General features: G+C 45.6%; 1 protein-coding gene across 3 annotated transcripts in view; it reads left to right on the top strand.

Annotated features, from left to right (window-relative positions):
• Window positions 1-499: 499 nt before the first annotated feature.
• Window positions 500-21,862, top strand: part of Sestd1 (SEC14 and spectrin domain containing 1) — a 99,027-nt gene continuing 77,664 nt past the window's right edge. The window contains exon 1 of one of the 3 annotated variants that reach the window (XM_052723010.1): window positions 500-600. The gene's annotated coding sequence lies outside the window, so the exon portion shown is untranslated. Of the gene's footprint in view, window positions 601-896; window positions 2,014-2,439; window positions 3,229-21,862 lie in introns of those variants that run through there. The other 2 variants (XM_052723012.1, XM_052723011.1) reach the window with 2 other exon arrangements.

The following is a 21,862-nucleotide window of genomic DNA, read 5'->3' as shown; positions in this document are numbered from 1 at the left end:
GAAAGATCCCCAGAGCCAAACAAAAGTCTGGAATCCCACCCAGCCCTTCCTGCCTGCAAACCCTTTTCCCTCCGGCTTCCCACCTTGGGTACATGGGACCACAGGCATCCCAGCACAAAGGGGTCACCTTAGACCAAGGGGGACCTCGGAGACCCCGGGAGTGGGGAGGTGGATGAAGCAGGAGGAAACAAACAAGGTGTCAGGGTCACTCCAGCTCCAGCCATACTTCCTGACCCCCGTCCCGGGGGCCGCTTCCACCACCCACGCGCTCGGGCTCCTCCCGGTGGGGACCACCGGACGTCAATCCCGGGCGCCCCGCCCCCTTCCGTGCCGGGCGGGGTCTCCGCGCCTCGGCCACCGGCGCACGCGAGGTCGCGCGGACGGGGCCGGGCCGCGGGTGCCGGGAGGTGGCCGGGCCACCCGCGCCGCCGCCCCCCAGCCTGACGCACGGAGGGCCGGGCAGCGATTTGCCGCGGGCCCGCCGCCCGGGCCGCTCCGCCCCCGGCCCGCCTCCCTCCCCGCCTCGCCCAGCTCTCCGCCCGCCGCGCCGGCGTCCCCGCGTCGTCCCCAGCGCCCGCCAGCCCGGCCCGCGCCAGCCAGGTGAGTGCGGCCGCGCGGGGCGGGGGGCGCAGGCCACGCGGGGCTGGGACGCGCGGGGCGCGGGCGGGAGGGCGGGCGCGGTCCCCCCCCCCCCCATTCTACGCCGCCGGCTGCTCCGCGCCCGCCGCAGACAAAGCGCCCGAGGTGCGAGCCCCGCGGGCCCTCCCCGCTCCCGCCGCCTCGGCCTCGGCCCGCACCCGTTGCGCCCGCGTCCTGGCGGGGTCCCCGGGCCCCGAATCCAGCAACAGGTTTGAGTGTCAGCCTGGATTCACGGGGTCCCCTCCTTCCTCGCGTGCGGGCATCCCGGGCAAGCCCCTGCGTCTCTGCGTCCTGGCCCGCTCCTTTGTGTGCGCTGGTGGCCGCCGGTGCGGGACGCGGGCTGCAGGGCCCGAGCTCAGGGGTCGTCCGGAGGACTCGGCTTCCTCGGGGCCTGCGGGCGGGTCACAGCCCTCCAAGCCCTAGATGGCCACAAAGGGAGGCCCGAGGTACTTGGCCAGGGTGCGGGGACAGTGTCCGCTAGAAGGAAGGCGAGCCGCAGTCTGCCTAGCTCTGGAGGGGATGGTGGGATTCACCCTGCCTGCGGCAGGGGCATGCAGACACTGACAACCCCGTGGCTCTCTGAGCTTTGACATCCTCTCACACATGGCCCTCACCCAGAGAAGTTGGGAGTGCTGCTGTGGGAATAACTAGGCAGCTGCTGTTTGACAGGTCCTAGCTGTCTTCAGGTTTTGTCTGTAATCCAGCATAACCCACCATGCCTGCTAGCAGTATGACAAGCCCTCACATTAAAATTGACACTCAGGGTACCCTCATGTTGGAAAATCCATGTGGTTTTCTTTGGTCGGATCAATTTTATTTTCTTAGTGGGATGGATTTACCCCCATCCAGGAAGAAATCTCAATAAAGAACAATTTATCTTTGTTTACAAACCTTGGGTCTTGTCACACCTCGCTGGTTTCATTGGTATGCTATTTTAGTATAACAATACTAAATAGAAGGAAAATATCTTCCTTTTGCTTTAGGCAATAAAATACTTTCTTTGTTCTAGCACCAGGAAGCCTTTATGCATAATACTTCTTGTGGACAGAACTTGGTGGCTGCTTTTACCCTATGACAACAAAAACTCCAAAGGAATTGCAGAGCATTTACACTTCTCTATGGATTGTTTTTATATCCCGAATTCCAGGAAATCATTTTGCTGAATATGTATTCAGACATTCCAGATGAAATTGAACCTTAAAAACTGGCCCTACTCTATGCATTTAAAGAGTTTGCCCGCATTTTAACCACCGTGGATGAGCACTGGAATAGTCCATGGAAGAGAATAGGATGCAATGACGGACCCAGCAATCTGAAAGCAGAATGCAGAACGTTATAATGAGGACAGAAAAGTTGGGTCTGCCTGGGTTTCAGGTGATTGGCAGGTGCCTAAAGGTGTTTTTAAACAGGCATTCTTACTGATGATGTATCTGAAAAGTCAGAAAAAAAAAAAATCACATTTTGATGTATGTATATGTATCCTATAAGGATTCCCTTAGAACAAACACAGTCTCTAAAGTTTATTCTTTTTAAGGAATGAGATTATAGCAGATTAATCTGCTTTGTACAGTGTCTTTGGAATAAGTTCACTTTATTAAAAACACCATTTGTGTGTAATATCTAACTTCAAAAAGCTTCTTCAGCTCTTGCAGGCAAACAGGAGTCATCTCTTGGGGGAAAGTAGGCCGTTTACTTAGTGTTCTCCTTAGCTTTTGTCAACTAGACTGAAACTAGAATTTCCTGGGAAGAGGGAATCTCAGTTAAGGACTTAACTTCCATCAGATTGGTCTACTGTAGGTGAGTCTGTGGGGGCTTTTTTTGATTGGACTGATGCTGTTGCCGGGCTGGTGGTCTTGGCTTATATAATAAGAAAGCAAACTGAGCAAGCCATGGAAGCAAGCCAGTAAGCAGCACTCCTCCATGGCCTCTGCTTCAGCTCCTGCCTTGAGTTCCTGCCCTGGCTTCCCTGATGATGGATTCACACCATGAAATTCACTCTTACAGTGTACAGTTTTGTAGTTTTTGTATATTCACAAGATTGTGTAAACATCACAGCTAATTCTAGGCAAGCACTACTATTCCATGTCTCTGTGGATTTGCCTTTTCTGGACATGCCTTAGGTGGAATTATGCGCTGTGTGGTCCTCAGTCCTTTCACTTAACATCATCAGTGTTCATCCATATTATAGTATGTACCATTTTTATGGGAGAATAATATTCCATTGTGTGGATATACCACAGTTTATTAATTCAGCTGCTGCACATTTGGGTTACTTTCACTGTTTTGTATAATGCTTCAGTGCATAGTCATTTTCAAATATTTTATCAACATATTTTTGTTTCTCTTGGGACTATACTTCTGTGTGGAATTTCTGGTCACATGGTGACCATAGCATTTTGAAGGACCGTTCCCAGAGCTGCTATATATTGGCATTCTTATCATCAATGTATGAAGGTTCTATTTTCTTCTATTAATTTGTTTTTGATGTGGTCTAGGTGATGACACTCAGAGTCTTGCACATGGAGGAACCTTACCAGCTGAGCTGTACCCCCACATACCCGAGGGTCCCCCTGTTCTGTATCTTCCCTGGTAAAGATTGTCTTTTTGATGAGTCCTGTCAATCCTAGTAGTTGCCAAGTGATGTGTTTTTTATTTTCATTTTACCTTTTTATGTTTCTATGGTGTTTGTGTATTTTCTTTGGAGAAATGTTTATAGCTTATGTCTTCACAGGTATTTCCATATTGGATCTCCAAATCATGCTAGAAGGTAGATTTTATGTAGTTTACTGGTAGGTGCAGAAAGATTCTATGCTTTGCTTGTTTTTAAACTTTACGGTTAGAGACGGGGTCTGAATGTGGACTTGTGTCTTTTGACTTCACTTCCTGCATTCTTCTACTTGGTGAGGCATGCAGAAATTACACTTTGCTTGGTTAATGAATGACAAAGTTGGGGGGAAAATTAAACCAGATAAAAGGAAGCAAGTGTATGAGCATACTGCTGCTGTGTTACCAGATTTTGTCATGCTTTTAAGAATAAATTGTTTTCTCCCATCCTAATAGAGGGAAGGTATGGTTTCCTTATCTCAGGTGGGGAAACAGAGTCGTGGTTGTATCTAGTATCTGCTTCTTCATGCCTGCCTGATCCTAGAGCCCTGTGTTCACTCTCTCAGCCAGTGTGGCTTCTATTTTCCTATTAATTTGTACCTCCAGGGCTAAGGTAATTGAACAGTTTTGTACAAAAAATAATGATGTTTCTGTGGGTCAAACTGGAATTCAGTTTTGTATTGGAGGGTACAGTTTCGCTTTGAAGTTTTAGTTCTTAGTCCAACTTTTCTGCACCCCTTAAAATTCTAATGTGTGGGGATGCCCAGCTCCTTAGAATCTAGGCAGGAACCATATATTATTCATTCTTCGTGGCAAATCCATTGGCAGTGTACCTGACACATAATCAGGGACTAATATTTGTCAAATGATTATAAATACATTTAGTCATTGGAAAAATGATAATATTTTTGAAGTATAAGATTTTGAAAATCTGGAGTGGATACAAATTAGAAGTTGACTGAACTCTCTCGTGTCTTACAGAAGTATCTGGTCTGTTTAAGAACATGGCGACTAGCATGCTTGTTTTCCAACTTAACTCAGTAGACATATGTAGTAGTTGGACCCTGGGTGTCTGTTGAATGAATGAAGAAAAGAATTAGAGTTGGTTATACTAACTAGAGCAGCTCTAGGAAAAGAATAGTTGGGTTCTGCTTTTAATTTGTATTTTTATTTATCAGACATGGAGCATGCTAATTATAAACCCAAAAGGATCATGGGAATATAGATTAGAAGCTGAATGTCTCTCCCTTCTCTTCCTGTCTCTTTACCCCTTTACCCTGCAGTCACATGTGTCTCAAGCAGTGTCTGTTAACAGTGGCACTCACATTTCTGTACCTCTGTCTTTGTACTTGTGTGTGTGTGTAAACACATGTCCACATGACCCACTACACATATATGTAACCTTGCATTCACAGGCAGCTTTTATTTCACAGATGGGATGATAGTACATGTATATTTTTGCTTTTCACATAAACATATCAAGACTTCTGCACTGTAGTCACACATGATAAGCATAGTAATAAGCATTGTACTCCCTTTTCAGTTTATCCTTGCCTGGTTTTGGTGTCCAGATTAAACAGAGCCTTCAGAGATTAGTGGGATGCCTTCCCTGTTTCTGAGCTCTGGGATAGATACAGATGCCTGTCTTGTCAGTATGTGTTAGCTATCACCTGATATCCACCTGCGTGGGACGGAGCACTCTGAGGTGACCTTTCTGATTTCCCCCCATTCGTTTTGGACTATCAGATTCCAGCATTTGCTTCCTGTTACACTTTATGAGTTAATGAAGGTAGATAATTAACTAAGTTAGCATATGTAGGGTTAGCGTGGCTGTCCTCACAGAGGTTAACATGAAGTCCTACATGCCTGTTTCCTGGCTGTGAATCATAGGCAGGCTTCTTTCTCCTCCAGAATCCCACTGTCTTATACAGTTCAGTACTTTCTACTCACAGGGTCTGACCATCTTAAATGAGACATGAGGTCATCTATGAGAAAGCCAAGTAGTTGCATGTAATACAAATTAAAAAGACTGCATAGTTTAGTTGCTAGAGTGCTTGCCTAACATGCTTCATGCCCCTGGTTCAAGCCCCAGTAGTACATAAATCAGGAGTGGTAGCACATGCCTGTAATACCAACACTTGGAGGTAGAGGCATAAAGTTCAGAAGTTCTGTCCTTAGCTGGAGAGGGAGTTTGAGGCTAGCCTGGCATACATGAAACCCTGTCTCAGACTTAAGGGGATAGAGTGATGGCACTTGGCTGGTTTCCAGAGTTAGAAGGAGTTATAAAAACTCCTAGGCTATTTAGGCTTTACTTTTGGCAGACAGTTCTTTCCCAACTCTGAGTCTTCTGAGGCAGGGTAGTAGGGGAAATGGTAGAGTGCACAGGCCTCTACTGTGGGTTAGCCTTGTGTTGTCTATTATCTGTTACCTGTTAGCTACTTGATTTCAGACAAGTGAGTGACATGTTGGCATTTGAATACTTTCTTTTGTCTTTCTTTTTTATCCCCAGTAGTTAGTGACAGACATTCAGGTCACTTGGATGAGTAAGATGAACCGTAGGCCTAAGTCAGAGTTGTAGTCCATATCACATTTGCTAACCATGGATACCTTGGATATGTCACCTACCTTCTCAAATCCTTACGAGCAGGAGAGCTGGTCTCTTCCTCACCTGTCAGTTCCTAGCCAGGTCTTGTCATTCATTACAGCTGTGCCCTCTGGGGGCGGGGAAAGAGGGAGTTAAGTGTGGAGTGTCCTGGAAACTGAAATACTGATGTACAAAAAGCCCATCCAGGGTCGAAGGAGACTACTTATTTATTAATGATTTCCACGAATAAAATACGGATAGAGGATTGTTAATGTGTCCTAATGTCTGTGCTTAGGAGCGGTCTTTTTTTTTTAATACTTTGTTTTGCTCATGATGGTTTTACCTACATAATTTATTACTTAGTACTCATTCCATTTTCCGCTGTGCCCAGGTAGGGGGGCTGGGGTAGAGATCCTAAAGGGAAACACAGTGTTCTCTGACAGTGGGCTGTGCATGTATTCGTGTTAAGACCCGGACAGGACAATTCCTGACAGCTGAGGATTTGCAGAAAGTGTAGCTCCTTGGAAAGACGTGGAGACAGTCTGCCTGAGACTTCCCATCTTCCCTGCACTTGCAGAGTCATTTAGAAAGGAGCCTGATCTTGTCAGCTGCTGTGTAAAGAGCTATTGATTCTATTCTTGAAAGATGGTAATATTGTTTTTCCTTTAATAGGGATTGCTAGAGCGTTTGCTTCTCTTTCAGTTTCATTGATTGGATATCTTGGCAAGCTTTGAGTTAGGGATATGCAAAACTAAAAATGGTATTGGAAGATCACAAATGAAATTGATGCCCAATAATCCCACAAAAGGACTCCTCCATGGGAAACTCCGTGGAGGCTGCAGCTAACGTCTGCTTAATGGGGGTGGAAACTGCAGTGTTTAGGTTAGAGAGAACTTTTGCCAGGGAGAGCTCAGATTGCGTCATGTAGACTTTCACTTACATTGAGGGAAGAGTTCATTGTCATCCTCCTCCTCCTCATGGTGGTGGTGGTGGTGGTGGTGGTGGTGGTGGTGGTGGTGGTGGTGGTGGTGGTAGTGGTAGTCGTCATCGTTGTCTTCCTCTTCCTCTTCTTGTAGAATGAAAAACCCATTGGAACTATGGGTAGGCATTAGAAGAGGTGAATCTTGTCTTCATAGAGCTTATTATTTAATTGGGAGGCAAGGAATGAAGATGCTAAGTATAAAGACAGGGCTGTCAAGCTTGTGTCTGTTCTTTGTAAAACCAGTGCTTTGGTAAAGTGTCAGCAGTCCCCTGAGGAACACTGACAGGAACAGTGCCACCCTTTGAAGAGGTGGTTGTGTGTCTTGGTTGTTTTATAGATGTTGCTTTGCTTTATGTAATAAGTCTCTTTCAAGAATTATTCTGTGTGGACTGGGTATCCAAACTGGCTCTGAAAGCCAAAGCTGGATTTGAAACCCACCCCGGGTGGCCCGGTAGGTCTTAATGCTGGACAACTTCTAGCCTTTGTCTCAGCACCAGCCTAGGTTCTTTGCTTTACATTTTTAATAGTTTATATAGTCTTACGTCCTTAGTCCTTTTCTGAGCAGAATGTGGTATAAATACATACACACGAACTCCATGGAGGAGGACAGGAAGGCAGATAGACTCGTATAGCAAGGGCCAGATATGGTGAATAGGTTTTGTTTCATGGGCCAATGTGGTGGGAACACTACTGTGGTCACTGAGCAGGGCTGTGGTCATGGGTGGGAGCCCTGGCATCGTGAGCCTTGGTACTTGCTGTCCCTGGTGTAGATAAGATACACAGCATGCTAAAAACACCATAGGTGGGTGGCTTTTAAGTTTAGATTTTTCAGGGAGAGAGGCCAGTTTGAAGAAGCAGGGGACAACATGCTGGATTGGCAAGCAGCCCCACCCAGCCAGGATCCATGTACATTTAAGGAGACGCAATGTTGGTGGGAAAGACTCACCAGATAGCGGAGGAAAGTGGAGGGTTTCTTTTCATTTCTGAATTTGGATTTCTAATCTCTCCCACTCCCTACATTATTTTCACAGTTTGTCTTAGTGCAAGTCCTTTTTATTATAAAAAGCTAATTGTGATTTCAATAGGTAATACGGCCTACATTTCAGTTTATAAGAGGCAAGCAGGCATGTGTAGAAGACTTACTTTTGTTCTCCTTCCTTGAATCCTTTCCTTTGTGAAGTGGCCGGTCTTAGGTTCATGTGCCCTTCCAGAAGTATCTGTTTTATATCCATGTGCTTTCTTATCCTTTTGACATAAAGGACACCTCAGTCCCTGTGCCCACACTCTCTTCCAGGACAGTGTGCACACTCTCTGACCTTGACTTCTTTTTCTCTCATGCCAGGACATGAAGAGCCTTGTTCTCCTCCCCCTTCCCTCTCCTCTCCTCTCCCCTCTTCTAGCACTCCCTCCTCCCTCCCTCTCCCCCTTTCTCCCCTCTCCCTCCTCACTCCTCCCTTCCCTTCTCCTCTCCTCTCTCCTTTCTTTTGCTAACAAGGTCTCCTGTAGCCCAGGCTTGTCTGGAACTCTGTGTAGCTGAAGATGACATTAAACTCCTAATCCCCCTGCCTCCACCCCCAAGGACTAAGATTAAGTGTATGAGCCACAGCACTTGGATTATTTATTTGTTTTTTTGAGACAGACCTTGCCATTTGCCCAGGCTGCCTTTGAGCTACACTGGGTCCTCTCTTAGCATCTTCTTAGAGAGGGGTGGGGGAGAGAAAGAAAGAGAAAGAGAGAGAGACAGAGAGAAATTGATTGATTGATATTATTATGTTTGCTGCTGGAGATCAAACTCAGCACCTCATGCAGGACAAGTGTATGCCTAGCCTCACGTGGGTGAGTGCCCTGACACTGAGCCTATCCGTAGCCTCTTGTTCTGGAATAGTTTTAGATGTATTATACAAGGTATCCCTCTCATGCACCTCACCTAGTTCCAGTTTCCTCCGACTTTATCTTAGAATAGCAGATTAGTCAAAACCAAACATCATCGGCATGTAACCAGTGACTAAATGACTCAACTTCAGGGTTTATCTGGACATCATCTGTTTTTCTACTTATTGTCGCCTTTCTGTTCAAGGACCCCTTAGAATACTAATAAAGTAGTAATTGCATTACTACTTTTCTCTCAGCTCAGCCTTGTGTTTTTGGATGACCCTAAGAGTTTTGAGAAGTACCAGTGAAATAATTCTATTAGAATACCCCAGAATGTGTGTGTGTGTGTGTGTGTGTGTGTGTGTGTGTGTGTGTGTGTGTGTGTGATATTTCCCTCACGACCACAGCAGTGCTGTGGGTATGTCCTGCTATTTCTGTAGTCCAGCCTGCCGCTTGTTTTCTGTAAGCCTGCCATGTAACAGGCACTCGGTGATTGAGGAAGTTATAGTGGTTAAGACTGGGTTCTGGAGCTTGATCACCTCTGTCCAAACCCTAGCTCTGCCCCACAATGTCATCTTGGGTTTCTTTTCCCTGGAAAAAGAGTTGTGGGAGGATTAAATGAGAAAATGTGTGAGATGCCTAGGGAAGCATCTGGTGTGATTCTGATGCTAGATGCATGCTTATTATTATTAAACTTTTACTGTTTTGGTTGTTAGAATGATACTGTTATCATTCCTGTTTTGTTATTTCACAGATAATGGAGAGGGAAGGTGTATGTCAGAGTAGTTCTAGAAACTGGAACTTAGGTCTCTACTAGTCACTTTAGAGGAGGAGCGCTGATAGAGTGAAGATATGGATTCCAAGGGGATTTGTTAGATTGCTTGACAGGATGCGGTCTGGGCAGCCCAGCAGTGGCTGTCTCATAGTCATTCAGTACATGACATGGATGGCTGAGCAGTCCATTCTAGCACTTGAGCCTGGAGGCTTCCTAGAGAGCTGCTGGTCCTCAGTCTGTGTTGGAATCCCAAAGAAGTTGGTTCTAATAGCGTGAAAGCAATGCCACAGCAACAGGACAGATGAACTTGTCACCAAGAGTGAGATGAGAGCAAGCAGGCAAAGAGCAGTGTCCTTCCGGATCCTTCTCCAGGATGTGCTGCCTGGAGTTAGGTTGGGTCCCTTACAGCATTGTGGAGGTGGCTTGTGGTGCAGTTGATTCTAGATATAGTCAAGTAGACAACTGAGATTAGCCACTAGGAGATTCTTGGCACTTGCAGTTCTAATCTCTGGAGATAATTGCCGAGTTTCCCTTCATGGAAGTAGTAGTTTGAATATTGGCTAGGGGTATCTGAGAAGAGTGGTGTTACTGTGCTAATTTTATAAACAAATTATTTGATCTTTGTCCGTCTGTTGGTCACTTCTTTTGTTATGAATTAGTTTTAACATCTCTTCAAAGTGAAGTATTTTAGAGTTTAGAATTTGCTTATGCCTATAATCCTAGCACTTGGAAGACTGAGGCAGGAGGATTGCCACTGAGTTCAAGGGAAGCCAGAGAGGCATATCGAGTTACAGTTACAGGCTGGCCTGGGCTATTTAGTGAGACCCTGTCTTGGACAAACAAGCCATCAAACAAGCATAAGCTTTGGTTCAGATGTTGACTTTTCAGAACTCATTTGTTCCTCGTTAGCTGGGAAGTGACAGGAAACTGTTGAGGTGAGGAATAGCTTGGGAAAGACTAAAATACTGTAGTTGCAGGGCAGACCAGCTGAACATTGGGATTCCAAATTGCCAGCCTCCTGACCTGGCCAGCTTGGTGACTGGGGATGCTTAGAGTTTTAGGAGGAGCGGCCCCGCTGCTTTGCAGCTTTGTGATGATTGACCACGAAGGAAGGTGCCCAGAGAGGGCTGGGAGCTCAGAACACATCAGCCCGATGTAATTCATAACATGCAGATTTATTTTGCATAATAATCAGGCATGAAATAAAAGCCATTTGCATATATAACCATGATTAGCAGTAACAGCCACTTGTAGAAGTTTGCCTTCTCTGTCGTGTGCTCCAGCATGTCTGACCACTGCCAGTCAGTTGGGGCTGATACTTCTACTGTCCAGTAGCGTCATCACTAACCTGCCTTCCTCCCCTACTTCCCATTTCTTAAAAACCAGAGCAGAGCCTGCTTGCCCAGCTTGCTGTAGTTCGGGTGTCTGCTTTTGTTTCCTTCTGCAGCCCTGGGCATTCTGGGCGAAGCTTGGATCTAACATATTTGTTAAAGGCCCATGTGTCAGAAGCTGGAGCCTGGCCTGGTGGTATTGACAGGTGGTGGAAACCTTAAGAGCTGGGGCTGGTGGTGGGTTCTTTGGGTCATTGGAGGCAAGTCCCAAAGGGGTCTGGGAACTCTCTTTTTCTGCCTGGTGTTAAGGGGAACAACTCGACTCTGCTTACCTGCCATAATGCCCCACCCCACCCACTGTACCTCCAAGTAGTAGCGCTTCAGTAGTGGGCTCCAGCCTCCAGCCTAACACAGACGAGCCTTTTCTCCTGACAACCTGCTGCCCCTAGGGTTTGTTAGAGAGATGGGCAGCTGGTTAGTTCTCAGCTGGCTGGGGTTAGCATGATCAGGCCTTTGCTGTTTCTGTGTTTTTTTGTGTGTTGGAGAGTCTGTGAGGTAAGCCTAGCACATTATGTGTGCCTCCTACTTGATCCTCACAGGATGGACACTCCAGCACTCTGGAACACATTATTGGCACTTAGGTGACGGTGTAGTTACAAACGTGGCCACCATGCTGAGGAAAGGAAAGGGATGGTAGACTAGGAGGGGAGGTAAACACTTCAGTGGAATCTGAGTCTGTTCTGAAGCCGAGTGACTCAGCCAAAGGGAAACACCCGTTGCCGTCAAGCCCGGCTGAATCCAAGAGTCAGAATTTCTCTTAGTTGCCTTAAAATACAGTTCAATCCCGTTTAAGTCTTTTTGTCCCAATTTGAGAGGACAGACTACAGGCTACTGGGGGCTGGCGATACCATCAACACGGATGCCCTAGAGCACTTAGGAGACAAGAGTAAGCTTTAATGGCAGCTGAGGGGACCAGCGCAGAGTTTACAAATGTTGGTGGGGCTTGGATTGTCTTTATCCAGACAAGAGCTTCCGTGTTAACTATCTCCTCTCTGTGGGAAAGGTGGCAAAGCCCCTTCAGGATCTGGGTTTGTAGCAAGGAGGAAGGTACTATCAGTGCTTGGTGATTTAGGATTTGTATCCCACTTACATCCTAAATACTAGAACTACCAGGTTAGAAACGGGGCTGGAGGGTGTGATAGGCCCTGGGGCAGCTGAGTTAAGTAGATGAGAGAGAGCACTTGGCTTCTGTTCTGTACACACAGTTTCTGTTACAATGTCCTTTGGGTGAGTGTTTTTGTACCTTGGGACTATTCAAGTTCAGCAGTTACTCATATGTTAGTGTGAGTCATCTTCGCAGATATTTGTTTTTTTTTTCTTTTTTTTCCTAATACTTCCTTGAGATCAGATATTTTAGAAAAAAGAATGTTGGTAGGACAGAAACTTTCATAATTTACATCTGTTTTTATTTGTTCAGGCTGCTATTTTTATCTAGTTTGTTTGTTCAGGCTATATGCTGGATGCGTTATAAGCAATACAGGTTTATTTTGGATGCTTCTAAAGGTAGGAAGGTCTGAGATAAGGCAGTGTCACATTTGGTTTCTGATGGGATTTGTAGATGGCCATCTCTTTGTCGTGGCCTTGCCTGGAGGAAGGCAGGAAGAGGCTTTTTGGGATCTCTCATGTTTTGTGGCGTTGAGAACTGAACTCAGGATCTCATACACACAAGACCAGGTGCCTTACCTCCACACTCTATGCTTGCCCTTCTTTGCATTTTAAAACGTGAGATAGTCTCAGTAAGTTGCCTAGGCTGGCCTTGAGCTTGCTTTGCAGCCCAAGTAGGCATTAAAGTCGAGGTCTTCCTGTCTTTGCTTCCTCTGTGCTTGGGCGCAGGTCGTGTGATTTGGACATCTCTCCCAGGGGGGTGCTAGTCCTGTCCTCACAACCTAGTCAACTCCAAGAGGCCCATCGCCCAGGACCCTCACTTTGAGGGTTAGGACTTTTGAGGGACCCTAGCATTCCCTGTATAGCACATCTGTTGTGTAGGCTGGTGCCAGGCCCTGCAGCTGCTTTGGTGACATTTGAGTGCCAAGCTCAGGCTGATGAGGGAAGCATTAGTAACACACCCACCTGTGTGTGTTCATTACTCTATCAGGCGATTCAGTGATTCAAGTCATAGAAGAACTGAAATGGCAGTGCTAAGGATTGAACTCAGGGCTTTGTGCATGAAAATATGTGTTCTGCCTCTTAACAGCACTTCTAACACCACAAAGAAACTTAAAAAAAAAAAAAAGACAAAAACCCTGATCTTATCCTATTCAATATAAACAATGCCTACCTAACCAGCAAGAAATACTTGCTGAAATGAGGTTTATAATGGGAGCCCAGTTCTTACATCACACATAAGCTCAGAGTTGGAGCGAGGCCGACTGCAGGGTAGGTTCCCAGTGAATTGTACCTTCACCCCCCTTTGGTCACCGTCTTCCTGAGAATTATTTGAAAACTGCTCCTTGGCTTTGAAACAGTTGAAAATGTATCTCCCTTTCATCTTTGTTACTGATTTCTGGCTTGTTACATTGTGATCAGAGAGTACATTCAGTCTGATGTCAGTTGTTTTATGGTTCCTGAGGCTTGCTCTATTGCCTGGGGTCGTCTTGGGATGTCGTCCATGGACATTTTGAAAGATATGCACAGAGGTACATTCTGCTATTTGATATACTGTCCCATACATGTTGGTTAGGAATTGTTGGTTGATCCGGGACTGTTGGGCTCTATATTGTTTGTTGTTGGTTTTCTGTTTATGAACTTTTGAGGGGCCAGGGGCAGGGTGACAGAGGGTGGGGGGAGGAAGAGTGAGGGGGAAGAAATGGGGTACAGGAGGGGAGGAAGAAAGGGAGGGAGGCTGACAGTTGAGTGTCCAGCTGTGACTGTGGGCTACCTTCTCGGTTCTGTTTTTCCTGAGTTTTCCAGCTTTGCTGTTTGTCGGACACACGTTCGGGTGTGCTGTTTCTTAATGGAGTAGCCCTCATTCGGTGATGGACTTCTCTGTCTGATGGTCCCATTGCTCTGAAGTCAGCTTTCGACGTTGTTAGAGCTTGTCCTGTATTCCTTTGGCTTCTATTTACATGATTAATCATTTTATCTTCTTTTACTTTCGGCCTGCCTCTGTAGTTACTCTGTGGTGAGCTTGAGTTGGGGTAGGTGGTGTGTGTTCTAATCTCGTTTATTCAGGAGGCTGAGGCAGAATCAGTTTGAGGTGTGCCTGAGCTGCAGAGTAAGTTCCAGGCCAACTTAGATCTTGTCTCAAACTAAGAAGAAGAAAGAAATGAGGCTTGCTTCTAGGTCAGTGATAGAGTGATTGCCTAGTGTGCCTGAGGCCCTGGATTCAATCCCCAGTTCCATAAATTGTGATGGTTGTTACAGGCAGCGTACAGTTGGGTCATGTTTCTTGAATATAGTCTCAGTATATTTGGATTATTTACACCTAGTGTATTTGCTGTTAGGGCGGAAGTCTGTATTGTTGGTTTGTTTGTTTTGTTTTCTGTTCCTAGTTGGTGCAGAGAGGCCGAAGCTGGAGCTCAGCTCAGGTCTTTTCATCCAGACCTGGACTCCGGCCCATGGAATGGTGATGCCCCACATTGAAGGGTGTTTTCTACCTCAGTAAACCTAATCTAGAAATTTCCCTCATAGACATGCCCAGAGATTTTGTCTCTCAGGTGATTCTAGATGTAGTCAGTGTTCATCGTCAGAGCATGAACTTCCTGTAGCCCACTGTCACTGTTGACCGGTGTGGTGAGATACGAAGCCTTACCCGCGTCGTCCTCTCTCGGCCTTTGCTGTCTTCTGACAGAACTCCCGGCAGCCCGAACGACTGAGGGGAGGAAAGACGCCTCCATGCTCACGGTTTCAGATTCTCCTCCATGTGGCAGGCAGAGCTTGGAGGAGATCCAGGTGTCAGGGGCATCCCACAGCAGCTCTTCACATCATCGTGGGGACCAGGAGACAGAGCGGCAGGACCTGGAGGCTGGACTCGATGTCCTACTTCTACCAGCAAAGTCCTGCCTCCTCAAGAGAGCCCTCCCCAACCAATAGCACCCTATGCTTTAAAATATTTCCCGTGCGCAGACCACTCTGCTTTAATTGTCAAACACAAGGACAGAAAAAGTGTATTCACCAATGTTTTTGCTCATCACATTGTTTCCTCATAAGGTACGGTTCCCTCTTTGGTTAACACAAATTTCTTTGACCCATTCTTTTAAACTATGTCTGTTGTTGACACATTTCTTCAGCTTCCTTTCATCTCTGAATCTCTTAATTTTTCCCTTGAGCTCAACGTATTTTTTGTTGAGTATAGGTGTTTGGGTTGACAACCTGTTTTTTTTTTTTCTTCAGCATTTAAATCATATTGTGCTGCTGGCTCCTTCTGCCTACATGGTGTCTGAAGAGAGGCCTGCTGTCACTTGAATTGTTTTTCAGAACACCGGGGAAGATCCCATTTTTCTCTGAATGCGTTCTTTGTCCTTGGTTTTCAGAAGATTGATTATGCTGTGGCGTGAGGCAGATGTTTTGGGTTCTGTCCTCTTTAGGTTTCACTTAACTTCTTGAACCTGTGCGTGTGTATCTGTCTCTTGCCAAATGGAAAGCCTTGTGATTTCTCCTAGTACATTTTTACCCGACCTTCCCTTTCCCTCACTCCTGGGAGCAGGCTGACGTGGGCGATTTTTGTTTTGGCCCCTTGGATCCTTAGAGATCGGCTCTTCTGTTTTCTCCCTGTTGTGTGCGGTGCCCTACCCTCTCACTGAGATCAGTCTCACCTGTCCAGGTGTCACAACACTGCGTGATGGCCCAGCCGTGATGTCACTATTCAGTACTGTCAGTTCAGTAGCTCCTCTCATTTTCATGATTCTTCACTCTTTTTTTCATTGCGATTTAGTCTATTTAACTTGCCATGTTTCCCAGTTGACTTCAAGCTCCCCATCCTCCTGCCTCAGCCTCCAGACTTCTGGGATTACAGACACTGTAGGTTGTGCACTGTGTCCAGCTCCCCTTTCACTTCCTTGGAGCTTTTGTTTCTTTATTAAGATTTTATGTTTCTTTAGTGAGACTTTGTTTTTCTCATTTGTTTTAGCCATGGTCAAAATGGATGGTTGGAGTTTTTGTTTGTTTGTTTGTTAGACCAGACACGTCTTAGGGTTTCTATTTCTATGAAGAGACACCATGACCGTGGCAACTCTTATTAAAGGAAAAACATTTAATTGGGGTGGCTTGCATTTTCAGGGGTTTAGTCCATTGTCATCCTGGTGCAACATGGTAGCTTTCAGGCAGACATGGTGCTAGAGAAGTAGCCCAGTGCCCTACATCTTGGTTTGCAGGCTACTCACTGGGAGTAGCTTGAGCATAGGAGACCTCAAAGCCCACCCCCACAGTGACACACTTCCTCCAACAAGGCCACACCTCCTAATAGTGCCTCTCCCTTTGGGGGCCATTTTCTTTCAAACCACCACAAGGTCTTGCTGTGTTGCCAGGCTGGTCATCCAACTCCTGGGTCCAGATGATCTCTTTGCCTCAGACTTCCAATTACTGACATCACAGCTGTGTACCACCATGCCCGGCACTGAGGCTGCATTAGTCTTTGATGGAATTCTAATGTGGTCCTCATGTGGGTTTCACCTGCACATGGGGTGGGGATAAAGGGACATGGGGAAGATGAGACTCTTGGATCTCTGTGGCCTTCTGCAGGTGGGGTAAGGCTGAGTGCAATGTTTCCTGTCCTGTCTGGCTGGGGTGCAGCGTAATTACTGTCTGAAGTTTGCTGCCCTGCTGCACTGCCTGTCCTTGTCCGGCCCAAGGCTGCAGTTGTGTTGGTAGCCCTTCTGTTGGGGTTTTCATTGATAGCTGTTCACCTTTGCGGCTGAGATGCGGTGAAGGGACAGGAACTCTGTTGAACGCATGGTAGGTTGTTCTTGGGGTCTCATGGTCCCCAGACAGGCTCTTGTCTGTTCCTTTCACTGACTCCTTATGCTTGTTTTGGTAAATGTCTTGTGCATTTATTTGTACCCAGGAAGAGGAAGAGGAAAAGGGAAAAAAAAATACTTCCATACTCTTTTGGGAGGACCACCATGCCACTCCTTTAAAAACCCTGTGCAGTGACACTTTCTTTGCATGTAGACTAATGTTGTCAGGGTTTCTCAGTCAGATGTTCACCCCTTGACAGTTAATACTTTAATATTTGAATGTATTAATTCTTAGAATTGGCCAATAATTTTGAATGCATTGTGGTCAGCTTGTGTAGACAGTTGTTGAAAACTCCCTCTATAACTCTAATGTGGAGTCTGGTTAAAATATAAGTGAACACCCATGGCTTTTGCTGCTCAAAACTTCTGTCTTGGAATGCTTCCATTTGCAGCCTTTAAGTTTTGTTTTTTAAAGTCTTTGTCTTTAAAATTTTTGCTTTGAAAATTCAATTGGGCTTTATAGTGGTTAGTATTGTCAAATTGATAAAATCTAGAGCTATCTGGGAGACAGGCTTCTGAGCAGGCCTTTAGGGGGTTGTCTTGGTTGCATACATGGAGATGGGAAGCCCTGCCCCCTGTGGGTGACAGCATTCCCTGACTTAGATCCCGACTGGAAAGGTGGAGAAAGGAAGCTGAGCAGCAGGGTGCATTGATCCCGAAGTGGGAACAGCTGCTTCCAGCTCTGCCCTTTGACTTCCCTGCCATGATGTCATACCCCGAACTGTGAGCTAAAATAAACTCTGTCTTTGTTAAGTTTCTTTGATCAGAGTATTTTTATCCCAGAAACAGGAAAGGAAACCAAGACACACATCCGGCAAATGGCTTACTTACCTTGTGGAAAGCGTTATATGAAATAGTATTTGTTTTGCAAAGAGAAAACATCAGTTTATGAAATTAGATATCCATATTAATTATTTCTCTTGTTCTTGTGACAAAATACCTTTCACAGACAACTCAGGGAGAGCCGGGGTATTTTGGCTTACAGTTGCAGGGTCCAACTGTCACCGCAGGAGGCCAGGCTGCTTTGGCACAGAAGAAGGGTGCAGAATGCTGCTGCCCATCTCACGTGCCCTGTGCCTGCAGTCCTGAGCCAAAGCCCAGGGAACGGTGCTGCCCATTTGAGTGGGATGTCCCTCTCCATTGAACCTGATGTAAGCGTTCCCTCACAGACATGCCCATAGTGATTCTAAATTCCATCAAGTGGCCAGTCAGTATTATAACCATCGTCATGTTTTTAGGCAACTCAAAAATGATAAAATCCTATATTAATTTTTCAAAGATATGTTTTAATTCCTTTGTGTTTTTAAAAAGGTACTTATAGGAACAGAACAGACACTGTAAAGTTCTGTATATATTATTTAAATGAAGTCAACTATCGTTTTCCTTGTTTGCTATTTGTTTTGAGACAGGGCTCTCACTATAGACCATGCTGTCTTGGATCTTGCAGTGAGCCCAGGCTCTACTTGGGCTCTTCCTGCCTCACCTTCCTGGTTGTTTGGATTACAGGGTACATCACCAGGTGCAACTGAAATTCGTAGTTCTCTTTTTTTAAAGATCCTTTCTCATGTAGTTTAGACTAACCGCCACTGTACTCTGTGACCCAGAGGCCTTAAGTGCTACATTCTCCTGTCCCTGCCCCCAAGTGCTAGGATTATAGATGTGTAACACCATGACCAACTCCAAGGCAGTCTTAATCTATTTAGGATTTCTCTTTGGTCCAAACAATAACATACACAGCTACTGAGACTAAGAATCTCTGGTTGCAGACAAGGAATTGGCAGTTGACCTTGGTAATGGTTGGTAAGGGGCACTCTTCAGGGTCTTGTGTTAGGACTCTAGGCGGGTGGCTTTGTTTTCTAGTAGTGGTAGGAAAGGTGGTTCAGCCTGAGGAAAGAAGGGGAAGTCAGAGGAAGACAGAGAAAAGAGGCCAATTAATAGAGAACATGGAGATAAAAATAGGAGACAGATAAGAATTCAATTAACTTCTGTGACGGTGCCTTTCCTCTGAGGAAGGAGTTTGCGTTCTATTTCTCTCGTTTGGGCATGCATATTTAGCTCAGGTCTTTGTGTATGACCTCTAGAAGTAAGATGCAGGCAGAATTATAAAATGATACTAACTTGCCTCTACTTAGTCATTCATCAAACATTAGGTTTCCAGTTTCTGAAGGAAACCAAGGCTGAGAGCCTACTACCACCAAGGGGCTGGTGCATTGTAGTAGATGACGGAGGCTTTACTGGATTGTTGTCAAATTCTCACCAGCTTTTGTTTTTCTAACAGTAGTAGATGCTGTGTGTTTTCTTTATTGTGTATTTTTACAGAATCGAAGCCTTTTCTATGTGTTAGTTAACTATGTTACCATGTTAGTTAACTATGTGGTATAGTTATGTACTATCTACAATATCATTTCAAAATTTCAAAAAATCCCTGATTGGATCTCCATCTTTGTGATGGGAGTATGGTTGCCAGCTTCATGGACTCTTGTCTTAGTGTGTGGAGGCTGAGTCTCTGTACCTCCAGACACTGAGGGGAGGGTCTGAGGTTTCATGGCACTGGAAACAGGCCTATCGCTGTGTTAGGCATATGTGGTCTAATTATCCACACTTGTCGTAGACTGTAAACACTTCCGTAATTCCTATAGAAAGCAAAGTAAAGCCTTATTAAAACTTGCCATTAACAAAAGTCTCTAGTTCCCTAGACAGGGCTCAGCAGATAAGCCCAGGGACCTGGATTCCATTCATGAGACCCACATGGCGGAAGGAGAGCCGACTCCCACGGTTGTCCTTTGACTTCTAGGTGTGCATGTGGCATGCGCTCTCTTCCTGCCCCAAGTAAACACATGTAATAAAGCCTCCAAACTAACTCAGCTGTTTGCCTTACACTCATTGTGTTCGGTCTGTGTTGTAAATCTCAGGACTCATGGGGAGAGGCAGACATATTGATAAGTGAGGTTGGCTTAGTCCCTTTGCTGCTGAAGCAGAGACATTTAGTGGATGCTCAATGCCACATCGACTCTGATAGGAACACATGGGAAGGACAAGGTGGGTAAAGATGAATCCTACAAGTCAAACTGGTCATCAGCAAGCTTGAGAGCTGTCAGGAAGCCTCCCAGGACAGGGCTAATGTCTGGGCTCAGGGTTTTACACACTTAGGTTGTACAGGATTTTTTTCCCAGAGAAGTTTTAACTTGGATCATTGTGTCACTAATAGCTTAAGAATGTCTGCTTTAAGACTGAAGTAATTCCGTTTCTCCTGTATTATATGCAGTGGAAAGAAGGGCAGCTAACACTGCTAATGCTCCCTTTGACTGCTTTTCTGATAAAAGATTATACATAATGGGTTTGGTTTTAGAACCAAGACAGTACGATTAAGGACTGGATTTTTAATAGAACTGAATTTAGAGTCTGGAGTCTCATCTCTTAAAGCACCTTGACAAAAAGATGGTGGTTGTTCTTAAATAGAAAGTGCAACTGCCTTCGGTTTTTATGTCATTTTACTCACCGTGCTCATTTCCACCTCACCTCAGTTCATGATTTAAAAGGCCGTGAGCCACAGTGTCTGTGCTGGCTAGTTCTGTGTCAGCTTCACACAAGCTAGAGTCATTTGGGAAGAGGGAACCTCAGTTGAGAAAATGTCCCTACCAGATTGGCCCATGGGCAAAAGTCTATGGTACATTTTCTTAGTTAGTGATTGATGAGGAGGGCCCAGCCAGTTGTGGGAGGTGCTACCTCCAGGCAGATGTTCCTGGGTTCTATACTAAAGCATGGTGAGCAAGCCACAAGGAGCAGCCAGTAAGCAGCACTCCTCCATGGCCTTTGCATCAGGTCCTGCCTCCAGGCTCCTGCCTTAAGTTCCTGCCCTGACTTCCCTCAGAGATGGGAGTATGACTCAAGAGCCTCCACAGCAATGGACACCCTAAGACAGTGTCCTTTACCATAAAACTATGGAAATTAAATGTAAAATTTGCATCAGATAAAACGTTAAGTGTGGGACTTGTCGTTCTTACACTACTTAGTGAGCAGAAGCATGTGCCATTTCTCTTGGCGATGTATCTTTGACTTACAAGTTTTCAAAAAAATTCTTAGCTTTCTTCATTTTTCAGCAAAACATTATTGGGCCTTCTTAATGTCTTTATTCTTTACTGTGTGCTCTCTGCATGTGTGTATGTGTACATACAATTCCTCATATTACTGAACACTATCTGAGGACTTTTTATATTGAGTAATTCAACTATGAGCTCACTTTAGAGGAGGCCGCCCATCTGCCCTCACACTTCTCAGGGAACGCTGTACTGCTGAGGCAAAAGGCAAGGCTTTAAGGGCAGATAGGGATTCCTCAGAGCAACCGAGCCATGTAGAAGAAAGTGTTGCAGCAAGATGGCGGCAGAGCCCAGGGTATCAGTGCAGAGGTGGGATCTGTGTGTTGCTGGTGAGAGGCACACAGCTGAAGAGTCAGGGTCATGATCCCACAGAACTGCCTTGTGACAGTCCAGTGGAGGTTCGACCACTTCACACCGGGCACAGCAGTAAGGGGACAGATTGTTTTGCAGCTGCATGAAGCTTGATTGAAAGGGGTGTGCAGTCAGGAGGTCCACCAGAGGCTGTCCAGTCAGGAGGCAGCAGTGCTGTTGAGAAGGTGGAGACGCAGCCTGTGTGGCCTCGATTGTGTGGAAGGCACAGCAAACAATACCTTGGACTTTTCCATTAGATTTTATGATGTGTGTGAATGTATGTGTGTGCTGTGGAATAATATGGGGAAACTTCTGAATACTGGAGTTTTACTTAAATTGCCTTCATCTTGAAATAATTTAGGGTTTAACAGAACAGTAACCAAAAAGAATCTGAAGAATTCTTATATACAGTCTTTACCTTATGGTCTCCTAATATCAGCTCCATATCTGCATTTAATTTTTCCTGTGCTGGAACTAAACCCCACGGCTGTGCACATGCTAGGTAAGTGCTCTACCCATGAACTGTATCTCTTGGTCTTGTCTTCTTTTTCCCATTTTAGTTTTCAGTTAGCATACAGAGTAACAGATTTCCTTGTGACGTTTTCTTGCATAT

This window comes from Peromyscus californicus, unplaced genomic scaffold (genome assembly GCF_007827085.1).
Source record: "Peromyscus californicus insignis strain IS unplaced genomic scaffold, ASM782708v3 Scaffold_7__1_contigs__length_154581171, whole genome shotgun sequence".
Classification (NCBI taxonomy): Eukaryota; Metazoa; Chordata; class Mammalia; order Rodentia; family Cricetidae; genus Peromyscus; species Peromyscus californicus.
Note: the sequence above shows the minus strand (reverse complement) of the source record. Positions and strands in the feature narration are given on the sequence as shown.